At 38.3% G+C, this 26,921-nt stretch overlaps 1 protein-coding gene across 1 annotated transcript in view; it reads left to right on the forward strand.

The window, feature by feature from the left end:
- The window catches only part of LOC111822259 (uncharacterized), a 151,156-nt gene that overhangs the window by 551 nt on the left and 123,684 nt on the right, over positions 1–26,921 (forward strand). The window lies entirely within an intron of this gene.

Consider the following 26,921-nt stretch of genomic DNA (forward strand, 5'->3'; position numbering starts at 1 on the left):
AGGGGGGGCGCCGCCCACCGCAGGGGGCAGCCGGGGGTGCGCCCGGCAGAGCGCCTAGCGGGCACTGGCGCCCTGCCGCTGCACAGGGGTCCAAGCGCGGCTGAGCCCGGGGGTCACGGCCCCGGACACCTCGGCCGCGCCCCACTCGTCCCCATGTGGCAGCCTGACCTGAGCCAGGCCTGCGCTCTAGGTGGGTAGGGGTGAGGGGTCGTGGACATTGCGAGGTGGCCTCGAGTCGGCGAGTGGGGAGATTCGCCCCCCGGAGTGCGGACTGGGTTGGAAGAGATCCCTGGGGGAAAGTTCTTCGTGGAATAGGATGCACTCTGGGCCGCCCCATGTGCAGTCAGCAGTCCCTGTGGGTCACCCTGGTCCCCGTTGGCGGTGGTTTCGCGGGGGAGTTGGGTTAGGGGGCCTGATCTGGTCTCCCTCTTCCCCCTTCCCCTCCCCGTGCCGCCGCCCCTCCGCTTGGCCCGGAGGTGGGGGGCCTGGGGCCCTCGGGGGCTTCGGCTTTGAGGCCCCAAAAGCCGCCAGAGGCCTCCAGAGAACTCGGATGTAAAGGGCTGCCCTCTTGCCCCTGCTCCAGAACGGGCTGGCCTGACAAGTTGATAGTATTCTAGATTTCCCCTCCCCTGTTGGGAGTTGGTGGGTAGGGACGAGGATCCCTCTCCCTGCTTTTTTGGTTGGTGTTTTCTTGCTGGGTGCTGGGTCCTTTCTAGTCTCTGCTTAGCTTTACCTCTCATTTGAATAATGTCTAATTCGGGGAGGTTTATATTATTGAAATGGCCGCCTGGCTTTCCCCGCCTCTCATGTTTAGTAATTTAGACCTTTAATAACAGCCACTCACAGCCCAACGCCGTGTTTATATTTTACATTCGCCCCATGTGCTTTTGTGGTTCGATATGATTCTTTTTTTTTTCCTTGGCAATCCACAGGGCTCTGAGATCAAACCCAGACTGTGCTGGGAAGAGAAGGGAAGAGCTAGGCCTTGGCTCTTCTTGCCTAGGCCTCATGTTCTCTGCCGCTTGATTTATTTACTAATAAGTCAAATCACTCCCCCCACCAACTACCACGCATACCCACCTCCGCGGGCAAAATAAACCCTCCTGGGGCCTTAGCAACATTAAAACAGCTCCTAGCTAAGCATAAACTGGTGTTTTGTTCTCAAAAAGACTTTCTTATAGTTTCAAGTAGTATAGGCCTAAGGAAAAAAATCTGTCTTCTTTCTTATTTTCAGAGGCTTATAATATATTTTGGTTTAATACAAATCACTTCGTTTTGGGGCTCATTCCCCCCTGGTTCCCCACCCCTCAAGTTAAACACTTTCGGGCTTTGTAAAGGTCTGTAGAATTTGTGAAACCAATACAGGTTTTTTTCTTCCTTTCTTTTTTCTAAGAGTTGTGGAATAGCTAAGTATTTTAGAAATTGCAGTTAATAATACTTTCATAATTTTTCAGTGCAGTGTTCCCTTTCCAGTCTCTTTCATTTCACTTTAAAATGGGGCTGACATTAATTTTGTGCCTTCACTGTCATAGACTTGCTTATTTTAGTTGTAGCGCTACTGAAACCAGAAATGGGGTTATGTTTTCCCTGAGTGTTTGTGTCATGGTTAAATGAGTGAAAATAGAAGAATAAACACAGGCATTGTGTCTACTCTGATCTTGGGACTTACTCCCCTCCCAGCACACCCGCCAGTCTTTAAGTTGTCAGAACTGATTTTATGTTTTATCTGGGCTTAGGACAGTTGGTTTATGAAAGGCAGATTAACTTTTGCTGTTTAGAGGAAACAGTAATTTTGATTTTTGACCTTTCCAGGGTAGAGTTTTTATTTTGTGTAGTTGTAGTGTGTTTTTAAAAAAAAAATGGTGTTGCTTCTCCTTGGTGATTGTTTACCTCTGCTGGTGGAGGGGAGTGACAGTGTTGTTTAACACTGATGTGTTAAACCTTTGAAATTATGTTAAGGCACTTTATGGTCAGTTTCTAGTGACATATTTTGTGGGAAATTAGTCTTCGGCTTATTTTTTTAAGAAAATTCTAGATTTGATTGACTAAAATCAAGCCAATTTCGAACAACCAGTTCTCACCACATTTTCTTCTTTCATCCCCAGTAGGCAGGCGTTGAATGCAGCAGGGAAAAAAAAATCTGTAGCTTTCATGAGACTATTCAGGTGAATGCTTCAGAGACCTGAAGCATGAGGTTGGATGGACAAAAAGCAGTAATATGATTTCATGCCTTAAATAACATATGTTTTTGCACCGATTCCCAAGATGTGGTCAAGCTGATGATGTCATTGGACAGAGGACAAGGTGCAGTTAATTTGATTTATTGTCCTGAGGTGAAGTGTAGCAGTGAAACCTTCTCATAGGGAAACCATTTATCTCAGGACAATTTCCTTTATAGCTGCAATTTAACCACTATGGAGGCTGTAGATATTTTATCCCAGATGATAAAATGTACATTGCATTTTATAAACAAAATTTTAGTGTTACTTTTTTTTAATACAGAAAGGATGGGTATTGTTAACTGGACCCTTGGTTGGCTTTCTGTGCTGTTGTGGAAATTCATTTCCTCAAATTCTTAAATTTGGTTTTTTAAATCATAGAAGTGATCCTTATGCATGCTTATTTTAGGTAGGTTCTTTATGACCCCCAAACTCCAATAAAGAAGCCATGTTACTTAATCTGAGCAGGTCTGAGGCTAAAGGAGAGACCGTTTGGCTTAGAAACTACCTAAAATAAGATTATTTCAATAAATAAAGTGGACTTGAAGAGAAGGAGGCTGCAATTATAGTGTTTAAAATAAGTAGAATACTTACAGGAAAGCATGTGCATTGAAAACAGTTTTAAAAAAATTAAGTTAGAATTATACTTGGATTTGTCTTAAATTAGTCTCTGAAAAAATTTGTGTATTTTATTTTGATTAATGATTTCAAAAAATTTCCACTGCCAGGTAGTGATTCCACTTATGATTTTTGGCATATTAGAAGACTTTTCTTCTAGTGATTTTTCATCATAATTTTAACTAGTTTATCTTAAAATGACAATTAAAATGTCCTGGGAATGTCATAGAATTGCTTTGCTTCATTCCTAATCCTAGTTTATGAGCCAAGCTCAAATAGAGTGTTTTCATTTACTTTTGAGCTTTCTACCTGCCTGTCTTCTTTTGCATCTGTCAGACCACTTTCCACAAGATTCCATTGTCACTTCCTTCTTAACTTGCCCCACCTATTAATTATAATAGTACTTTTGAATTTAAGGTCTTGAAAATTTGTGACAGCTGACCAAATGTTTTTAATTTCTAAAGGCCCATACTACTTCCAAGCCATTACCATAAAAATTATTTTTAACCTCTTCCCCCAAAGTCATTTCTAATTCCTGTCATTTCGTCATTGTCAAAAATCCCAGTAGTCAAGGGAAAAAAACAAACAGTGGCTATTATTATAGGTTTAAATGGTGTAGTGTTCTGCTGTTTTTAAATTTACTGTTCTCTGCATCAATAGGTAGTATAAAGCAGAAGGAAATAAAATATATTTATTTCATTGCTGCCTAGGTTGAGGTAATTGTTAATCTGTGTTAGTCATCTAGCCAGTGGATTTTGGAATGAATTTAGGGTACAGGCTGTTAAATTGTTCTTATCAACATTTTTATGTTTAATAGAGCCTCGAGTATCTTAACCATTTAACCATTAACCCATTGCCGTTGAGTCGATTCTGACTCTCATTGACCCTACAGGATATAGTACTGCCGCATAGGCTTTCCAAGGCTGTATGTCTTTAAGGAGGCCAACTACCACATCTTTCTCTCGTAGAGTGGCTGGTGGGTTGAACTGCCAACCTTTTGGTTAGCCGAGTGCTTAAGTACTGTGCCACCAGGGCTGCTTTTGAGTATCTTAGGCAGCATAATACAGTGATTCTAAAATGACAGAATTGGAAATATGAATGTTCTCTTTCATAAGTGTTTTCCAGTAAGAAATGAAACATTTGAAGTGTTTATTGAATCTGTATTGCTTGATCTTGAAATATAGTTGTGTTTTTTAAATTGGTCCCTCACTTTCCTGAATATCTGTTTCCTTTGTATTTGGAAGACTTGTGGTGGTGACTGCCATATTGTTACTTTATTTAATTTTTAGTGTTGAATAACTACAGCCCCAATCTTTGCATATCAGTCTTCTTTCAAGCACCATTAAAATTAATTTTATTTAAAAATATTCGTGTTTGATTGTCATTAATTTGCTTTTATACAGTGGTATGGGTTCAATCACACAATTTTTGTGATTAGTAAAGAGTAGTGGATAGACTTATTATGAAGCCTGATTTTTAGCAGGATATATTTTTCCTAATGAAGTGATTGCATTTAGAACTATTGAAATAATTATTTAGAGAATATAATAAGTCACAGACAAAACATTGCCCCTCTTTCGTAATCTTTGTTCTTCTTTTTGATGCCTCCTTTAATGCTGAATGCTTGAGCAAACATACTTATTACTTATTTCTTCAGGAAATCTAATATTAGGAATTGGAGTTGAAAGTTATGGATTTAGTTCGTTATCTCTTTTGAATAAATTATTTCCTTATCTTTTTTTTGGAAACTCTTTGAGCCAGGGTTATGCTTAATTCTTTATTATGTTGCTTAAATAAGAGAAATACCTTTTCAAGTAGAATCAAAGTTGGAAGAGGTAATAATTAGGGTTTTCATAGATTAACAATTTCCTTATCCATGTTTTTGTACATTATTGACATTTTGTAAGTAAAGGTAATCGAATAATACCTTCATGGAGTCACATGTTTTTTTAGAAATACATTTATTTTATTTTGTATTGAACTGTTTCTGTATTCTGAATTGCAAAGCGCTCTTATAAACTCTTTCAGCAGTAATAGTGGCAACAAAAAATAGCACCAGTGGAACCATTGCCTGACTTACTGGTGTATTTACAGTATGTATAGAATTTGGACTCTGAAAATTGTCTTGAGTTTAGAACCTCTGACTGAAAAAGGTCTTTACATATAATGCGTGTGGTTTATAGCTTTCTGTGTGTAAGGGATGTTAATTTATTTACCATTGATAGAATATGTTTGTATACTTAATGACTGATATGTCGCTATTATTTTTTTCTTTTTAATTTGTTTTGTTTGTTTTTTTTCCAGTTAAGCAAACACCCAAGTTTTCAGTGTTGCCTAAATTTTGCTGATAGGACTAGGAATGAGCAAAAGGATAAGTAAACCGACATTTATTAAGTTCCGCTTTAAAGTACCACCCAGGAAACTGAATATTCAGCCAGAAAAGGATACATTACATTAATTAAAAATAAAAAGACTATGAAAAGCACAAAACTGAAAGCTCCATATGAATGTTGGTAGTAGCTTTACTTAACTTGCAATACTGAAAGTCATAGCAAGTACAATTTAATTTGTCACGTGATTTATTTCATAATATCTGTGTAACTTTATTGGTTTTTATGTTGGAATCATAGCAATAGTATATGAAATTAAATCAGTAAAATAATAGTAAAAATTATGGTAGGTTTTCTTTTGTTTTTGACTAGTGAGCCTTTTTTTTTTTTTTCAATAGAAGATATAAATAGACGATTCCTTGAATGGCTGGGAAATGAGCATTGTGCACGTGCATGTGTCTTAAGAGACTTGTTTGTGCTTTAATGTGGTCACCTGAAGTAATGAAGTTGTACTGACTGGCTTTGTAACCCATAGAGTAAATGTGCTTTTATAGAGAAGAGTGACTTAGGTATTGTTTTAGTACACATATTTAATGGTCTGTTTAATGAAAAATGAATAGCTGTTTTTTTTTTTTTTTTTTGCTTTTGGTTTGCTAATTCATACTGCAGCATGTATATTATCAATTTTAGAAAACAGTTATCTTAAAAATTTCTTAGCTTTTAAAGGTGTCTGCTATGTACCTGACAGTGGTCTTTGGGGGATAGTAAGGGAATATAAGATTGGGTCTCTGCTGTGGAAGAGTTGGCAGGTTTATTTAAACAGGGAAAGTTTTTTAAGAAACAGTGCATATAATTACATATTAAAATATACAACAACAGATAATGAAGATCAGAGTATTCAGATCAGGGCATGTCTAAGTTTGAAAGAATCAAAGCATGGTAGAATGCTGTAGCTGGAAGGTAATTTAGATACAGTCTATCGTAAAGCCTTTACAGATGAGGAAATATTGTCACAGTGGTTTAGTAATTTGCCCACAGTAACGGGACCTCTGATGAGAACACAAGACTCTGACTTTCCAGCAGGGCTTTGAACCGGTTCTTCCTGGTTTAGTCATGGCTGAGAAAGCAGCACTGGAACAGACTTGAATTTTTAAAATTTGGATGATCTGGAACCATGACTTGAGCAGGAAAAATTATGGGTCGAAGCCCTGATAGAGACTTCATCTCCCTCTTAGAAAACAAGGGCAGCATACGTGTTGCATAGCAACCAAATCTCTTGTCCTTTGGATTTTGTGCAGAGTCAGAAACAGCAGTGCCCTGCTCAAAGATAGCAGCCGACCACACCACTTTGAATGTGTGTCACTCTCCTCAGTCCTGGCAATAATCCAGTCTCACACAGCAGGCTCCTGAAAGGCCTCACTACGCCTCTTCCAAGTCTCCCATTCCAGGGTTTAGACCCGTAATTTATCCTGTTCCAGTTATGGTTCCAGGTCACCCAAATTTTAAAAATTAAAAAAATTTGAGTCTGTTTTGGTTTCGCTTTGTGGGCCATGACTGAATCTGTTCAAACAGGTTCAAATCCCTACTTTCCAGTCTGTGTCTCCTTCCATGCCTGTCGCCCCAGCTCTCCTAACACATTGCAGCTAGTCAGAGAGGCTTTAAGTAGAAGTGAGACTTACAAACTGGACTTTAAAGGGCTAAAAGAATTTAGAAGAATGGGAAGGCAAGGAAGGATGTTGCAGGGGAGGTTGTGTTCTAAGATTATGCTATATAGGTAAAGAATGAGGCACTTGTACTATGGCGGGGAAGCTGTGGGAGGTTTTTGAACTAGGGAATGATGTGATAAAAGTGATGTTTAGGAGGAACGTGGTGGTATGCAAGATAGCTGGAAGTAGGAAGGAAGAGATTGTATCCATAGAAATCAGTGTATAGAAATTGGAGTATTGAATAATTGCTGTAAGTAAGATACCCTCCTAAGTGGTGCTAGAGATACAAACATAAGACAATTTCCTGACCTCAGGAAGCTTTCCATCGTATAGTAAGGTAGTGAAACAGATATCCATGATAAAAAATACTGAGGATGTTGTCCAGTTACATCACACAGAATAAGGGGCTTTGGGAGAAATTCTTGCCTGGTCTTTATGATAGGAACTGTATTGTTTCTTACAGACGGGTTTGCTTTTAATCTTCTGAACACTCAGTTGTCTAATTGACTAAGTTTCCTTTTCAAATCATACTACCATGTTTAGACCAACTTGAAAGTAAGTACAGGTGGTTATGGTATGCATTTTTAGCCACATTCCCAGTTCCATTTTATGTTCTTACCTATTGTGTTTCTTTTATTGCTTCCATTTTAAGCTCTTGTTAGATTTTATTTTATGTGGGCTACCTCATATCCTTTGTGGAGCTAGGCAGGTATAAATAAAATAAAATTACCATAACCGTGACATAATGATAATGTCTGTATTTTTATAGTAGCTTATAATTTATAACAGCACTCTCATTTTTATTGTCTGTTTATCCTTTCAGGCAAGTATTATTATACCCATTTTATAGTTAAGTAAACTAAAGCTCAGATTAAGTGACTTTCTGAAGATCATGTGCTTATTAGTAAGCCCTAAATGTGTTTGAGGAATAGCAAGACTTCTAGGTTAGTCAGGGATGGATTACCCGGTAAGTAAGGTAAGGACGTGCTTAGGGCATCAATAAAACAGGGGCATCAGTTGTCCAAAGCAAAGACCCATAGATGCCAAGCAGACAGGACACAAGGAAAAGTGAGCACCACAGTGGAAGGGAACTGGCAGGGCACTAAATGAAATTGACACCAGCTCCAGTGCATGAGAATGTGCCGGCTGGAAATAAAGTTCATGCAAAGTCATGAGGGTGCCCACAAACAAGATAGCTTAAGCTCTGAGGCCCCTACGACTTCAGCACCTTCGTTGACATCTGTCTTCTGCGGTCGCCTCCTGTGTAATTGAAACTCCTTATCTCTGCAGGTCTCTTGGGAGTATACTATCTCTAACTAATAAACAAGAGGTGGGGGTAGGCTGTTGAGTCTAACTCTTGCTACATTTACCCAATACGCAACTGGATCCAACATGAGCAGTTACCGGGCAAGAACGGTTTATATTAATAGATAACATGTCTCTGATGCATTTGGTACATCCATGTCTGCTGATCCAGCAGCTCCAGCCGGGAGGGCCAGCAGTGTGCTCTTGTGCATGTCCTGGTACACAAGCAATGGGAACTCCAGCCCCAGATGATGCACAAAAGCAAGGGAACTCGAATAAGTCGACCATTGCAGTGAATTCAGTCAAGTTACTTTTTCTTTGTTTTTAATGTTTCTTGGAAGGGGGCATGATTTTTTTTTTTTAATTATGTTGTGTTTTAGGTGAAAGTTTATACTGCAGATTAGTTTCTCAGTCAAAAATCTGTACACAAATTGTTTTGTGACATTGGTTGCAATCCCTGCAATGTGTCAGCACTCTCCCCTTTCCCTTTATACCCTGGGTTCCCCGTGTCTATTTGTCCAGGTTTCCTGTCCCTTTCTATCTTGTCTTTGCTTTTGGGCAGGCGTTACCCATTTGGTCTCATATACTTGACTGAACCAAGAAGCACGTTCCTCATGTGTGTTACTGTTTATTTGATAGGCCTGTCTAATCTTTGACTGAAAGGTGAACTTTGGGAGTGGCTTCAGTTCTGAGTTAGCAGGGTGTTCAGGGACCATAGTTTGAGGGGTTCCTTCAGTCTCTGTCAGACCAGTAAGTCTGGTCATTTTTGTGAATTTGAATTTTGTTCTTCATCTTTCTCCCGCTCTGTCTGGAACCCTCTCAAGTTACTTTTTAACTATATAGCAGTTACATACAGAGTTATGTCCTGAGTTTTGTAAACAGTAATATTTATAACTTTAATATGTGTTTGGCATACATGTGGATGCAATCTGGCATACATTTAATACTAACATGGGTAATAATTCAATATAATACTGTCATAGCAAACGTCTAGCACGAAAAGTTTTAATTTATGTATCAAGTGAGTTTTGTTTTTTATTGTCTGTTCAGGACACAGTGCTTGATATTATGCTATACATGCTAATAGATGAGGTATATATATAATTCACATATCCCATTCGAGTGCATGAGTAAGCAGAGGAGGGGACATGGTGGACTATCAGTGTTTAGGGCCCTCACACGCCTAATCTGGCCCTGAGGTTAGCTGTCACTTAGGCTGTGTAATAGGGAGTGGTGGAAGGTAGGTTGGGGCTCAATTGTGAAGAGCTCTGAGTGCCTTGCATTAGTGTAGGGCATTAGTTAAGTGCGCAACTACTAGCTGAAAGCTTGGCAGTTTTAACCCATCTAGAGCCTCCTTGGAAGACAGGCCTGGAAATCGGCTTCTGAAAGGTCACAGCCAAGAAAACCCTATGGAGCAGTTCCACTCTGTAACACATGGGGTCACCATGAGTTGCAATCGACTAGATGGCAGCTAACAACAACAGGGGAGTCATGTTCTGGAAAGTACCATGATCAAAGCTGTAAATTTAAAGTGTTTAGCAGCTAATTGGAGTCAAAAGGTGATATGAAGGTTCTCAACTTGGGTTATCTGGAGAAGAGCAGGACCAAGAACAGAAGTAGGGACATTGGAAGAGGGAGCCATTTGGGGAGTAAGGTAATACATTCAATTTTAGACATGTTGTTTGAAACGTGTCTGGGTGGAACCTAAATTTTAGGCTATAAATTCCCTGTGAAGATTGGAAAAATTTTACTGAATTAAATGTGTGATAAACATACAGATGATAGAATTGAGATTTATGCTCTTGCCACTATGTGTGTGGACTGAGCATTGAGTCTGAACATTGTATATTCTAGACATCTCATTTTGGCTTCAGCCCTGACTCCTATGGTTGTTTCCTTCAACCAAAAGATGGTGATAATACCAGTGTTAGATGGATGCTGTGGGGAATAGCAAATTGATAGCAGAAATGTTTTTGGAGTACTGTAATAGTTTTTCTTACATGAGCACAAGAGTAAAAGCAGCAGTTTTATTACTTGTGCTGCTGTAGAGAGGGAGAAGCTTTAGCAGCTGATTGATTGTGTGGAGTACATTACTGCAGGTTGTACGTGTACTGTATGCAGCCAACAGTTGGGGAGAGGGAGTATACCCTCATAATATTCTTCCTAAAATATTACACAGTGGAGGTGTTGCATTGTATCAAATCTAAACTTCTTGATTTCAAGGCATTCTAAAATCTAGCCCCCTTCTTTTATATGCATTCTTATCTCCTACTACTTCCTTAAACAGCCTGACTCAATGTTTCCACCAAGGAAGTCCCCTATGGCTCCCCCATAAACACGCATTTATTTTATTGGGTTTTAATTTTTTTTTTAAAGTTCCCCTAAAACTTTGAAGTTGAAGAGCTGTTCTGGGAAGGTAGCTATGTTTATCCTGAAGCTTGCTTGAGCCTTTCTCCCCGCCCACCATCCCAGAGTCCCATCCCGGTACGAGACACGTGACCTGAAAGTAAACCCACTGTTTTCGTCAGGCCAGTATTTGTGCTGCTTATTGAGACCTTTGCTCCCACTGCCCCCCTTGCTTGGAATGCCGTGATGTATGGTGTGATATAGTGAAAAGGGCTCTGGGAGTTCAGAGACCTGGGTTCTATATCCCTAATTAGCTTTGTGGCTTTGAGACAAGTTATTTTACCACTGATTTTGTTTATATTTTGCATTTGTAAACCAAGAGCCTTTTCAGATGTTAAAAAGCCATTGGAGTTCCTTCTTTAATGAATTTTAGGCAGAAACTTAATGTATGAAAGATAAAAAGGGAACTGTTGAGATTGGAATCAGGAGTAGGGGCAGGGATGTGTCCTCCCTTGGGGCGCTTTCACAGGACCCTTAGGATTCCTGCTGGGCACAGTTTGAAAATGGTTGTCCTTATTTATCACAGGGGAGCTATCCATTCTTCTGTCTCCACAAGTGTTCCATCTCTCAAGTCTGAGAGCCTGTCCTACTTTCTCTGAATTTAGCACTTAATTTGTGTTCCTGTAGCTAATTCAGCACTTGATTATACACAGTCTTATTTTCTTCTCTAATTGATTCATGTAAGTAAGTTGTCTCCCCGTAAGAGTTTTGAGAGCAGGAACATACTGTTAGAAACAGAGTAGGCATTTAATAAATAATGCGTGATTTATTAAATTAGTGGTTCTCAGCCTTTGCTGGGATAAGAATCACCTGTGGAACTTTTTCAACAGGCAAAGGCCCAGCCCTTACCTCTTGAATTTCTAATACAGTGAAGATCTGACCCAGAGCTTTGAACAGGTTCGAACCCCTGCTGAGAATTTGCATTTCCACCCCAGATATACTGACTCAGAGTCTATATTTTAACAAGATCCCCAGGTGATTCTTATGTATAATAAATTTTGAGACCTACTGCTCTACTACTAGTGCTTCTCAGAATTGGTCCATAACCAGCAACTTATTGGAACTTGTTAGAAATGGAAATTCTCAGTAGGGGTTCAAACCAAGATGAAATGATTGAAGCCCTGGTCTGGCCATCCATAGTTTTGAAAAGCTCTACAGGTGATTTGGTTGCATTAAATGATTACTTGTTGTTTTAAAGATCATTTACTGTCTAGAATACCTTGATCAGTGATTTTCAGTTAATGCACCAGAAAGGCTCCATGAGGGGAAGACTGAGAATAAAGAGACCTTGTTCCTTGTTCTGGTTCTGCCACTATCTAGCTTTATGTTCCTGAACAAATCACTTGGCCTTTTGGACCTATAGGATTCTTATTGATTAAATTAGTGGATTGAACTAGATGGTAGTTTTCACACCCACACACACACACACACACCCACACACACACACCCACACACACACATATGCATATGTATTTTGTATGATTTTTAGAGTTGTGGAATTCTTAAAAAATATTTTTTTCGTAGAAGTTCAGTCAACACAACAGATACTTTGAACAGCTTGTCTTTTATCTGATTACCATTTTAATAGACATGTTAAGAACATAGAGCATGATAGGCTTGATCCTATCTTAGCAACAGAGCTAAATCATATTAGGTAAATAGTCCACAAAGGTGAGATTTAGGTTTTAGACTTGAAATGTCCTATTGGAATGTGAATGAACACGGACAGTAAGCTTATCAGGAACTGTAGTGGTTCTCAATATGAGTATGAACTTGATAATAATTAACCTACCTGACTGTCCTTCTGCATTCATTTAATTCGGCCAATATTTATAGAGCTTCTTTTACTCCTTACCATGTATCTAGCACTGGAAATAGAGTAGTGAATAAGACAGATACCTTTGGGTCCTACCAAAGCTTATAGTCGGTGTTGGGGAACTATGAATACTGTTCATAGTTCACTGAAAGTAAAATATGGGAGGTTCAGAGTACTCTGGAAGCATAAGGCAGGGACCCCTAATCTGGACAGGAGAATTTGGGAAGGGCTTCTGGAAGAAGTGATGTTTAGGCTGAGACATGAAGGATGAGTAGGAGTTAATCAGTCCAAGACTAGGAATGGGAAGTGGGGTTGAAAATGTTCTCAGCAAAGGGAATGATAAATACACGATTCTTAAAACTGGTGAAAACACAGCACTTTCAAGGAACTGAAATTCAGCATGGCTGGTTCAGGAAGAATGAGATTTAAGATCAGAGGATTTGAAGATTATCATCAAATTATGAGACTGTTTTCACGATTCTTGAACTTTTTAGTGACTAGATACACAAACTTTGTGGAAGAGATTCCATACCTTCTGACAGATGTGTCAGTTTCTAGTAACAACTGTAATAGTTATCATTTAGCAAGTGTTTGTGCTAGTTACTATACTAAATGCTTTACATGCATTTTCATATTAATCCTCAACAATGACTCCGTGAGATGTATACTGTTGTCATCCCCATCTCAGTGAGAAAACTGAGGCTTAAAGAGATTAAGTGGCATAAGTAGGCTCTATAACTTATTTTGGTTATGGCAGTAGGAAATTAAGGGTTTTATCATGTTCTTAATCATTAACTTTTGCTTGAAGTCAGTTGAATGGTAAAGAATATATCAAGTAGAATTGGAGGCTTACAGAATTTCTGCTACAGGATCTACAGATTTAACAACTATTCTGAGTTAATCCTGAGTGCCCTTGTACCATTCCCAGGTTCAGATTGTGTGGTCTAGAATCAATCATGCATCCTTATCTGTCTTTTACAACCAGGAGAGGTGGACAATTGATTACCAGATCCAGTGATAACCCAGCTTTCAGCCATCTCCAGATGCTGATTATAACAGTGTTTTGAAGCTGTTTGTACACAGATTGCTGATCATGGTAACCTTTAAATCCTAAACGTTTTGGATTTCTGTTAACTGTATTTTAAACTGATGTTAATCGCAGATGTTACCATGCAGATAATTTTCATTTGGGGCATCATTTATATTTTTTAGTGACTCAGTTGGCTAGACAGTGAATTAGGACTTACTATTATTAACTCAGGGGCACTAGTGGCATAGTGGTTGGAGCCCTGGTGGCATAGTGGGTAAGAGCTCGGCTGCTAACAAAAAGTCGGCAGTTCGAATCCACTAGCTGCTCCTTGGAAACTGTGTGGGGCCATTCTGCCGTGTCCTGTAGGGTTGCTTTGAGTTGAAATCTACTTAATGGCAATGGGTTTGGTTTTTTTAATTTATTTTTTATTATTAACCCATGTGTTTTAAAATATTAAATGTTTCTCAAATGGGTTGTGACTTAAAATAGATACACACACAAATACTGTGGATTTGTTTATCCTTTCCCCCACCAAGCTGTTATTTAAACCAGGGGCATAGCTTTAAGTTGAGGAAACATGACAGTTGATCATTGTTTCTGATGAGAAATCAGCGATTTAATGGTATTTTTCTCTCATATGTGATGAGTTAGTCCTTGTCTTTGGTTTTCAGCAATATGACTCTGATGAGTCTGGGTGTGGTTTTGTTTGTCTTAGTTGAAGTTTGTAGAGCCTTTTGGATCTTAGATTAGTATTTTTTATCAAATTTTCTAAAGTTTTCGGTGAATATTTTTTCAAATATTTCTTTCTGCTTTTTCTCTGTCCTCTCCTTTTGGGACTCCCATTACTTTTTATTGGGATGCTTGACATTGTTTCACAGATCTGTGAGGCTTTTCAGTTTTCTTCAGAATTTTTTTCATCTCTGTTCTTCAGATTGGTTAATTTCGCTGTGCTGTATTTGGGTTCACTGGTTCTTTCTTCTGCCATCTCAAATCTCCTGTTGAGCCCATCTGTGAATTTTTCATTTTGGTTATTGTGCTTTACAACTCTAGAATTTTCATTTGATTCTATTTTGTAGCTTCTGTTCCTGTGTAGAGACTCCATTTGTTGAGTCTTTGTCATCATATTTTCTTTTAATTCTCTTAACAGTTTCCTTTAGTTCTTTGAACAGATTTACAATAGCCGCTTTGAAGTCTTTGTTCGCTAAATAAGCTATCTGAATCCATTCAGAGTAATTTTTTTGCTGCTTTCTTTTCTGGGCCATGCTTTCCTATTTCTTTGCATGTCTCATAGTTTTTTATTGAAACCCAGACATTTAGATAATATATTGTAGCAACTTCAGTTTCTGTTTTATTTTTATAAGAGTTGCTGGTTTTATTTTAACAACTTACCTGGACTTAAACTGTGGAATCTGTCTCATTGAAAGTGTGTGGCTACTGATGTCTCTGTTCAGGCCTTTTATTTTATTTTTCAGTCTGGCTTCCTAGGGGTCGCCCCTGTGTCTACATGATTTAGTGGTCAGCCAGTGATTTGGGCAGAGGTTGTGCATAAACCGCCTTGAGCCCATAAGGCTTCTACCCTGTGCTGATCAATTTGGGTGTGGGTTAGGGAACACATTCTAGTTTGTAGCCAGTTCTCAAGTCTCTCTTGGCTTTCATGTTTGCTCAGCTCTCATGAGTCTCCCCATACATGTAGTTTCCCAGTCAGCCAGGGATGGGTGGGGAGCTTATCTCAGATCTGCTTAAATTTCTGGTCTCCCCAACCACAATCTCAGCCTCATACTAACAAAGTTGAGGATTATTCTTGTTAGTTCCCATTTGAGTTTGCTGCTTTTAGTTGGCAAAGTTGTAGATTTTTGTCTTCCACCCCAAATCAAGGCTGCTGGATTCTGCGGCCCTCCCTGGTAACATAATTGTTCTCACCTGTGGACCTTGTGGCAAGGCAGGACTGTAAGAGCCACTCCGGTCAAGAAGGCCTCAGACTACTGCTGTTCTTTTCCAAAGTTCAAGCAATTTAGAAAGAAACAAACAGTTCCCAATGTTTTCTTCCTTAAGTCAGTATCTAGTGCCCTGAAATGATTGTTTTTCACAATTTTGTTCAGTCTTCTGCTATTTTTTGCAGATAGGAGTTGTCAGGCTCTTCACACCACCGTAACTGAAGTCTCTCCTCTCGTTTCTCTTGACGCCTTATTTGTTCTCCACGTTGGGATGTGTAGCTCAGTGGAGTCACATTTAATGGAAATGTGTTCAATGGCATGCCCTTTCCCTAGGGCAAAGGGAAAAATGGAAGGAAGGAAAAAGAAAAAGGAGAATTTAAGTAGCAGGTGCTGTTCTGGACCTACTTTCCTCAGTGATCACAAGTCCTAGCACAGATGTGAAATGTGAGACATGAATCAGATGCTTCCTCAGTAGTTCTCTGTCCAGCTTGTCAATTGTGTGTGATTCTTATTTTCCTGTAATCCTCACGTGGTCCCCAGATGGATGCCATTTTATCTACTGCTCAATAAAGACACAGTGATCTTTTGCCAAAGGAAAGGTGGCTGCGTTGGATTTAATGAGAAGTACTATGTTGGTTTTCACCTGGCATTTACTAATGCAGCAGTTTGTGTGTCTGTAGACCCTGGGACGTTTTCAGGGAATCCACAAGGTCAAAACTGTTTTCATGAAAATACTGAGATGTTATTTGGCTTTTTCACTGTTGAATGTGGGTAAAAGATCCATTCAAAATACAAGATGGACCAATAGATTTAAATGTAACAATAGTATGATGAGTTCATTGATATGGTTTCAGATTCTACATTACAGTTAACCTTTAAGAAACCACCACTTGTCAAGTTTTGGTGTAGTATCAAAGAAAAATATCCATAATTATCTGAATAGGCTATGAAAATTCTCCTCCCTTTTCTATACATATCTGTATGATTCCAGATTTTCTTTGTATACTTCAACCAAAACAGCATATCAAAACAGATTGAGTGCTGAAGCAGATACAAGAATCCAGCTGTCTTCTATTAAGTCAGATATTAGAGATCTGCAAAAATGTAAAGTAATGCCATCCTTCTCACTAAACTCTATGTTTTGGAAAATATGGTTGTTTTTCATAAAAATATTTGTTAATATACAATGAATTAAGTATTTTAAAACATTCTTTTAATTTCTGATACAGAAAATATCAATAGACATAAACCCAGCTAAACAAAAACTCTTTTCATCCTCAACAGTTTTTAACAGTGTAAAGGACTCCTTCTGAGACCAGAATGTTTGAGAACTGCTATACTAATGGATTTTTAAATGAAATTTTGACTTCATGCGACTTCCAGTAGAGATACAGTTATACTGCAGGGACTTTTAGGACTGTGGACTCTCCTTACTTTGGCATAGTATTTTCTCTTATTTTTATGCCATTCCTAAGTTTCTGTGGTGGAAACACAAAGCTTCTTGTTCCTGCTCCTATAAGTTGCCATTCATTCACAGGTCCACTTATTAAGCACCATTTTCACTGTTCAAGTGCTGGGTAAACAATGGGTTAGTCAGGGTCCCTGCCCTCTAGGAGCTCACAACCTAATGGGTGAAGCATTCCAGTGGTGTCTTAAACCAGGGAAGAGAACAGAATTTCCAGATCTTGGAGTGAAGAGAATTGCCCTCTTTAATATGGTGAAAGTATGAAAGCAGGTGGGAGGTGAGTAGGAAGGAAGAGGGCATACCATTGGTAAACATTCCATGTATACTCTTCTAGATTTTTCGTGGCTTTGTATTTGTTCATATACACTCTGTTTAATCATGCTCTGTACCACCCTGTTTAGTTGTTATGCTGTTTGTCTCAGAAATATTTTCCTTTATACTACATTGCTAATATAGCCCTCCCTGCTCATGCTCTCAACCAAGGAGAATGCTGTTTTGGCAGACTGTAATGTATGTGCACTCATATGCCAGTCACTGTTAGTTAGACAGGAATTGGTGAAAATCCTTTGATGTTATGAGAACATGACAGCTTAAACATCGGTGTAGCCTGAGAAGAAGAATTAACAATTTTATGAGTATTGCTGGGGAAATTATGTTATGATATCAGGGGATTAGACTAGAGTGGCAGAATCCTTGCCAGCTCATGCTGCAGGGATCACATCTTAATAGTTACGTTCTGCCATAAGGACCAGTTTGATGTTGCCTCCATTAGTGAGCCCATTTCCTGGGATGCATTTCTGTGTATATGCAGACACACCCACCCACTGGTGCACAAGGCATACACCCATGCATATGCAACACTCTGGATGTGCATGCCCCCTCATGGATGTGCACATAATTAAAAAAATAAGGAATCATGTGTACATCCTGTTACATAATCTCCCTTCTTTAACCTAACCATTTTTAAAAAATATCTTTCCATAGTCTTACATAAAGATCTACCTCATCTTGTTAAATGGTTGCACAGTATTTTGTCTTGACAGACCAGTATGTTTACTTGATCTCTTTCAATGTATGTTTTATTTTTTAAAAGATAAATTTTTAGGAATGGAATTGTAGGGTTAATGAATATACACATTTAAAATTTTTGTGCACATTGTCAGGTTTCCCTTGAGAGAGATACCAATTTACATTTTTATCTCCAGGGTTTAATAGTGTCTGTTTCCCTACAGTCTCTTCAGCACTGTTAATTATCAGTCTTAAATTTTTGCTAGGTTGATATGTGCAAAAACGTCTCAGTGTTTTAATTTTCATATTTTTACTATTGAAATTGAACAACTCATTAAATCTTTGTTATTTCTTTTTCTGTGTAGTTTTCAAATGTAAAACAATGCTTAAAAAAAAATTGTTGTTGTATTGCACCAAAAGGTTGGCGGTTTGAACTCGCCAGCCGCTCTGCAGCAGAAAGATGTGGTAGTCTGCTTGTGTAAAGATTACAGCCTTGGAAGCCCTATGGGGCAGTTCTGTTCTGTCCAGTAGGGTCACTATGAGTCAGAGTCGACTCAACGGCAGTGGGTTTTTGTATTGCACTGGTTCTAATCATTTCAAAATACTTGTGGTTTTCCTGAAAGTTTATGACATTTTAAGTATTCTGTTTTCATAAGTACCTTCCCCCCCCCCCATCTAATTAATTCCTATACCTCTATCGAGAAGGAGCTTAGGGATGGGAGTAGACTTTGTCACCTCCCTGTGGAACTCTTAAACATTCCTCATTGCCTCCCCAAAATCCTCCCCAAACGTAAGGTGAGAGGTAGATGCTGTTCCTCTGTTTCTGTAGATCTTATATAAGCATCTGTATCTTAGCACTTTTAATTATTGGTTAACTTGTTTGTCTTTTTTCAGCAGACCTTAAGTCCTGTGAGATCAGGGACTTTATTTTATCCCTGACATTTAGCACATTGCTTGCTAGGTTTTTGGTGCTCAGTGGTATTATTGAATGACTGTCAGATTTTCTTCCATCGATGTACCTCTAGTGGTGAGGAAAGTAAGTTTGTATTCTTAAAAAAACCTGGGGCTATTACAAAAATGAAAAGTAAATGTTGGCCTATAGAATCTTAAATTATTAGTTATGAATTCTGTATTCGATTATTTATTTCTGTTTGTTTTATATAAAAAGATGTCAAATCATTTAACTTTGAGTAAATTTTACATTCCAGGAAGATATGGAATGTTTAGCCTGTGGTTTTGAGTACTGTAGACAGAGATCCTTGGGACATGGGTCTTCCCATAGGAAGCACATAAGAAGTGAAAAGAGCACAGGCTCTGGAGCCAAACAGACCTAGGTTTGAATTCCAGCTTTACCACTTACTGGCTGTGTGCCATTGAGTGGTTAAGAGCTGCGGCTGCTAACGAAAAGGTCGACAGTTTGAATCTACCAGGCGCTCCTTGGAAATACTGTGGGGCAGTTCTATTCTGTCCTGTAGGGTTGCTATGAGTTGGAATTGACTCCATGGCAATGGATTTGGTAGTCTTTTACAAAATAATCTCTTTCATTTAACAAGTTTATTCATAGTAAATATTGAATGCCTACAGTTTGCAAGACACTGTGCTATGTTCTTAGTTTGTGATTTTAACAGTCAAGCCCTTGCCTTTATGGCATATCCCATGTGCTAAAGTTGTCTCCCCTGTGGCTGTTAGGCATTTGCCCTCCTTACACTGGATCTGTAGTCTAATCTCCTTCCACTTGGCAGAGCCGCTATCTGGGACAAACTGATGTGCAGATTAACCATAGTTTAAAACAAGTAGTGCATTTTTGAAAGTAAAAAAATGATCAGCAAAAACATGTACATATTCTAAGTGATCTCTCATTGACCCCTGCATGGTAATCAGTAAATGTGTCTACCCCCTTGATAGGGCTTTACCTGCAGCCATCTATTAGTTGTTCATTCATAGAGAGGGGATGGTTGCAGGGACAGGGCAGCTGTGGCACTGTGGTTTTGGAGAGCCATAACCCTGCCCTTGCATAAAAATGTGCTTCTTTTAGTACAGCACCTTTTTTTTTTTTTTCACTCTGACTGCTCTACATTTTATATTTTTAAGCAAAAAATTGGAAGGGAGGGATAAAGGTGGTGTGGAAAGAAAATGCAGTTTTCTAGGAGTTTATTTACTACCTGTGGACTTAGAACTGACAGATCTCCTCCTGAAATGTTTTCAGTGCTGGATTGAACTGGAGTCTAACCTCCCAGTAAGCTTGGGGTTCTCTGAGGTGTGGGGAACAAGAAATGTAAGGAAGCTGACAGTAAGGAGGAGGGTAATTTAACTTCTGAGTGGAGTTGGCTCAGTAGTGGTATGTGTGAACCAGGGTTGACATACAGCAGTGACAGCATTGTGAAGTCCCTTGGTGACGAGGAAAGATAACAGAGACCTTAAAGGAGAGAGGCTAGCAAGAACATGATCATGTATGTTGTGGAGTTAAAACACCTACCTAGGCAGTTGCCTAGGTTATCACAAACACTAAGAAGAGACCAGTAGACTCATTGTTACGTGCATAGGTTTTTCCCCTAATATTTTAGGAAAAAGGGAGAGCTCAGATAAGAAACAGGTTACAGTAACTGTTTTTGTTTTTCCATGTAATACTTCTGGGCCATTTTTGTCAAGCAATTTTGTGTTTTGTCAACTGTGAGTATATTACTTTACCATTTTGGGTGATGCTGGTGGAAAAATAAATGTTTCTAAACATTATTTACAATTGTAACCAAATAAGTTTACACAAAGTCATTTTGTCTACTGTATGCCTAATTTCTATAAGTAAAAAATTATTTTGGGTATTCTCTGATCTTTCTTCCCCCTTCTGCTTCCTTTCTCTCCTAATTCCCTTTCTCCTGTTTCCCCAGTTAATTGGGAGTTGATTAGGGGGAAAAAAAAAATCCATATACCATATTCTTAAAACCTTCCTTCTCTTGTGACATTTTTTTCTGACCCCTTAAAAAATATTTTTTTAAAAAAAACTTTTCTTATGATGCACTCTAGGAAGCATTAATGCAGACTTTATGTATCCATTTATTTATTTGTTTCATTTCATTTCATTGTCCTAAAAAATAAGGTGGTTTATAGAGATCCATAAGGAGCCCTGATGGCACAGTGGTTAAGCAGTTGGCTGCTAACCTGAAGATTGGCAGTTCAGAGCCACCAGCTGCTGTGTGGGAAAAGAGGTTGCAGTCTGCTTCTGTAAAGATTTACAGCCTTGGAAACCCTATGGGGCAGTTCTACTTTGTCCTGTAGAGTCCCTTTCAATTGGAATCGACTGGATGGTAATGGGTTTGGTTTTTTTGATTTACAAAGATCCATAAAGTTAAGCAAGAAATGCAGAAATAAAAATGTAAAATAAAATAAAAGGCCTAATATAAAAACTTAATATTTTCTTCGAGTGGGGCACAGATATTTCTAAATTTCCTAGTAGATGGTACAAAAAAGGAAACCTGCTTAATTTATGCCTGTAAAATTTGAAAACAAACAAAAAAAAAAATTTTTTTAAGACAAGTACAATTCCTGATACTAAAATCAGAAGGAAGTTAATCCTCAAAGCCTTCATAAATAGGAGCTTATGTAATGGAATAAATAGTGGCCTCAGCAGTAGCCTTACTATAGGTGCTCCAACAAATTTCATAATGCCTCTCCCTATAGGCCAAACAATATACTGGAGCACCTTCATTGAAGGCAGTTATATGGCGGGGTGGTGAGGACGTTGGGTGCGAACAATTCAAAACAAGAGTCTGGCTTAAAAGGGGAAAAGATTTTGAAATAATTAGAAGGATAGAGAGACCGCAATCTAGGCAATCTTCCATAAGTATTCGATCTTTTCAACTTTTTATAAACTGTAAGCTCCATGAAGACAGGAACTTTGTTTTCTTCACAGCGTAGGCTATCAAGAAATGTTTTCCAGAATAAATATTGGACTGCACTGGGTTTGAAATTATATTTGTGGGTGCTTATCATTGAAGGTAGAGAGATAAGATGGTCATATTGTTCAGGGAGACTAGTTGGCTACTTCGGCAGCATCTGAGAGGGTAATATTACATTGGCAGGCTCACTGCATATCCTGGTTCTCAGAAAACTCAATTTCATCAGCATCCTTGCGGGTAATCGAGTTCAAGGGAATGAACGAACTCTTGCTAACCAAATACACAGGAGACAGAAATAGAAACAGGATGCCTCTTTGTGTTAACCTGTTATGAGAAATATAATTGCAAAGTGGACTAGAATTCTTAGTCAGTCAGCAGTGCAATTATCTTGCTTTAGGAGAAGCCAAATCATAATCCGAGGCGTCGCTTAGTGAACATAGGGCCAAGGCCAAGAAAATTAATTAATTATGTTAATGGTCAGGACGTACTTTCTGTGCTAGCTAGAGTGTACTTTCCCCTGAACAGTGTCGGACATATTCTGAACATTTTTTTTCTCTAGGCTTCCCTTTCCTATTTTTCATCAATCACACTCTTCTCCAAAAACAGTATTTGCCACTGACAGAGAAAGAACACTAGGTTAAATGGTCTACTTAAAAGGTGTTTTTAAGTAAGGGGATAAGTTTGAGATTAGATATTTGGATTATTTGTGTATCTTAATTCCCTATGTTCTTGTTTTCCATGCTTGTAGTTACCTCCCAGTGATAATAAGTATGAAGCTAATCTTGTATAGCTTTTACAACTTTACCAGTGTAAAAGAACATGCTAAAAGTGCTGTTCATAGGCAGCCATGTAAGTGGTAACTTTTCTTCATACTGCAGGTGTACATAACAAAGTAAACTGCTCTGTTGGTTTGATGGTTATGTTTTGGCATTGTAGTCAAATTTGATACCCCACCCCACCCCATCCTTCCTTTTTATTTTCATTCTAACAGGTGCCAGGAATGCTAAAAGCCGAATACATAGCCCCTTGAACAACAATATACTTTGAAAAGTGATTACCTTAATGCAGATGAAAGTTTTCTGTCAGCATTAAAACAGAATTTAGGAGCCTGGAATGATTGAAATTGACATTAGGTCGGAGAACCAGGTGGTGTTAGGACAATTGGCCATCCATATGAAAAAAAAAAAGTATGTCAGGTCATACCTTCTACTATACATAAAAGTGAATTCTGGAGAGATGAAAGATTTGAATGTTTAAAGAACTCAGAAAAGTCCTAGGAAAAAAGTAGTGATAACTGTTCTTAGCTTTAGGGCTGGAATTGCTTTTTGACATGAAACTAAGCTCACATGCCATAAAAGATGCCATTGATAGATTTTACTACATAAAATATTTAAGGCCCTACCCTCCAAAAACTCTACAAGTAAAATTAAGCCACCTAATATATGGGAGAAAACCCTGGTGGCATAGTGGTTAAGAGCGACGCCTGCTAACCGAAAGGTTGGCAGTTCGAATCCACCAGCCACTCCTTGGAAACTCTGGGGGCAGTTCTGCTGTGTCCTATAGGGTCACTATGAGTTGGAATCGACTTGATGGCAATGGGTTAGGTTTTTTTTTAGTATATGAGAGAAAATGTAGCCTATATGAAAGACAAAGGGTTAATTTTATCAAGGTGAATATTATCAAATGCTCTTAGAATCAGTAATAAATGAGAAACACTCCAAAAGAAAAATGGGCAAAGTGTATGAATAAACAGTTCATGCAGAAGGAGGAGTATAAGCATGTGAACCCTGGTTAAGAGTCTGTGCTGTAAAGGTAGACTCCTCTTCAAGTCAGAAGGGTAAAAAGTGAAATGATGAAGAAATTGGAAAATGTATGCTTTTGGTGGCATAGTGGGTAAATTAAAATGTTAGGGAAAAAAATAAAGTTGAAGGGAATACTGACAATTTTAGAGGTATTCTTAGGAGTACTTTTTACATACTTGTGAGTAACTTTATTTGAGAATATGCATTTTGATTTAGAACTAAACTTCTGAACTTTAGAGTTGGGAACTCCTTGTTCTGCAATGAAATTATCCCCAAAAGTTCTCACCCTGGAGGTAGCAGTTTACCAGCTCTCCTCCTTCGCTCCTGTTTTACTTATCTGCCTCCCATTGGCCACTGTAAGGCAGTAGCCTTAACAAAACTATATCTCTTGTTATAACCTATTTGTCTTCTTAAAAGCATGACTTCAAATGGTTTACAGCATCTGTTACAAAGATTTGAAAGCAAAATTTGCTGAGGATAAGTAAGTTGGCAGCAAGGTTTGTTGCTTGAGCTGTAAAATTAAATTATTTAACATACAACCTCAGTCAGCAGTGTTAGATTAAGGTGGAATGGTTCTGGTAATATAAAATATAAGTTATCAAGCTTGTTTTTAGCCCATGTACTTGATTGTTTAATAATGCTAGCCATAATAACATCGGTTGAGTCCTTACAGTATACCAGGCACTGTTCTAATTGTTTTACATGGATTATCTTCTCATGTAATCCTCACATCAACTCATCTTGTAGGCATTATTGTTAACTCCATTTTGCAGATGTGAAAACTGAGGCACAGGAAAGTTACATGATTTTACCAAAGTTAATAGAACTAGAAAGTGGTAGAATTAGTTTAAAATAATTTAAGGCTATTAATGCCAGTTTCATGCTAACTCTACTTAACTTCCATATTAGATTGGTTAAGAAGGATAATTTATAGCAGAAATTCTTTGCTATTGCTGATTGCTTTTTTCAAGATTTTAGAAGCTAAGTTACTTGTTGGGTGGGAAAATATTTTTAGAGGTAATTAATGCGTGTACAGAAAAGTGCTGCTCACTCCTTTGCACTTTTATATTGTGGACTTCAATTGTGGATGAAGTGAGAAGCACCGGTGTTCATATTTCTTTTCTGAGTTGAGATATCAGTTCTGAGTTTTTCAGCCTTTTTAGCGTCAGTCAAAATAAGTGCCGTGAGTGAAACTTTCAGCACTATGAGCAGTGATAGAAGAGACCGAAGAGGAAGTGGATGCTTTTGGAAAGTGTATGTGTGTGTGTGTGTGTGTATGCACACACACACACACACGCGTGCACCAGTGTTCTGTTATAGACCTCACAGAAGAGCAGCTTACCCTTAATGATTCTGAAAAGCTTTAAATTAATTTTAAAAACAGATGAAAAGTTAATGGTGTAAGAAGCCCAAATCACAGAATCTTTGTTTTCCAAGACAAGCTTTCTCACGATGATGACTGTTGAAGCAGTAAATGTTTGAGCACATCTCACAGGCTGGTCTGGCTATGGAATGATAAGATTTTGTCCTGAGATAGATGAGAGAAGCAAATGTATACTTTCTTCCAGATCTTAACTTTATTTACTTAATCTTTTATGTAAAATATACCCTAACTAGGAGCCACAACTTGACCTACTTAATATGAACACACCTGTTCATTTTGGGAATTATTTGTTTTTACTAGCAAAATAACAAGGAATGAAAAACCTTTAGGAGTTTGTGCTAGATGCTTTGCTATGAAATGATACTTCAGATATAGTAGTGTATTTATGATGTCTGTTTTTACATAGGATAAATATATCTGCTACACGTATAGGCAAAATTCAGAAAACAATACATCAGTCATATATATATGTATACACGCGCAAACATATATGTACCTATATATATATACTTTATTTATATATATGACAGGAGCCCTGGTGGCGCAGTGGTTAAAGCAGTCGACTGCCAACTGAAAGGTCGGTGGTTCGAAACCACCAGTGGCTCCCTGGGGGTAAAATGTGGCAGTCTGCTTCCATAGAGATTTACAGCCTTGGAAACCCTATGGGGTCCCTATGAGTCAGAATTGACTTGACGGCAGTGGGTTTTTTATATATATATATACACACACATATACGTGCACAGACACACTCATGCATATGCACATATACACAATACTCTCTTATTTCTTAGTCTCTCCAAATGAATTTTATCTTTACTTGGCTCAGTTGAATTTTGAGGAAGCGTCTCTTATTTAAGACAGGACCTACTATTCTTTATTGCCATTATACCTACTCACTTATCGACTGTCTCATTATCTGACATTTCACATTTATGACAATAGTAAAAAATCTACTGTCCAACTATTTTGTGCATTAATGAAGTATGTCAGGCAGTAACAAATGCCAAGGTGTGAAACAAGAGAAACCCTGGCTGTGATGATTAAGGTTATGTATCGGCTTGGCTGGGCCATAACTCTGAGTGGTTTGGCAATTGTGTAATGATGTAATTTGGCAGTTATGTAATAATATAATTTGGCAGTTACGTAATGATGTAGTTACCCTCCATTTTGTGATCTGATTTGGTCATCCTCCATTTTCGAATAACGCCGATTTTCACGCAGTGACGTAGTCTTCAGAAACCATGTCGTTAAGTGAGGAGTGGGTGTATAACTTTATGTTCATCTGCTTCTACTCCCATTTCTGCTTTATTGCATGGTAATTAAAGATACCGACCCAGAAGTCTGTCAGATTGATGTTTGAATACCTGACCAGTAACTTCCTTCAGCAAATATTTAAGTGCCTACTCTGCGTCAGGCATGATTTTAGGCACTTAAGAAAACCTGGAGACTGAGAAGTTATCTGTAAAAATCATTCCTCACATAGCTGTTTTTAGGATTAAATGAGATTATGTATATAAATTGAGCATATTGCTTGGAACATAGAATACAGTCAATTTATATAAGCTGTTTCTTCTTACTATTTTCAAACCTTTTGTTGACTTGGAGTCATAGTAAAAAACTAAAAAGTATAAACAGGTGCTAAAATTTTTAATGTGTCATACAAATTTCAAACATATAAAGCAAGTAATTATCCATATTTAGAAAGGTTCCTTTGATTTTGAAATGTGAATAGATAAGCAATGAACTATGGAAGACTAAATAAATTTTTTTTTGATTTTATTTATGTATTTATTGTTGTAGTTTAAATGAAGTTTACATTTCAAGTTAGTCTCCCCTACAAAAATTTATACATACCTTGTTATGTGACCCTAATTGCTCTCCCCATACTGTGACAGCACAGTCCTCGTTTCCACCGGATTCCCCATGTCCATTCAGCCAGCTCCTAACCCTCTCTGCCTTCCCATCTCACCTCCAGACAGAAGCTGCCCATTTAGTCTCTTGTATC

The sequence above is a fragment of the Trichechus manatus genome, unplaced genomic scaffold, assembly GCF_000243295.1.
Source record: "Trichechus manatus latirostris isolate Lorelei unplaced genomic scaffold, TriManLat1.0 scaffold00145, whole genome shotgun sequence".
NCBI classification, from domain to species: domain Eukaryota; kingdom Metazoa; phylum Chordata; class Mammalia; order Sirenia; family Trichechidae; genus Trichechus; species Trichechus manatus.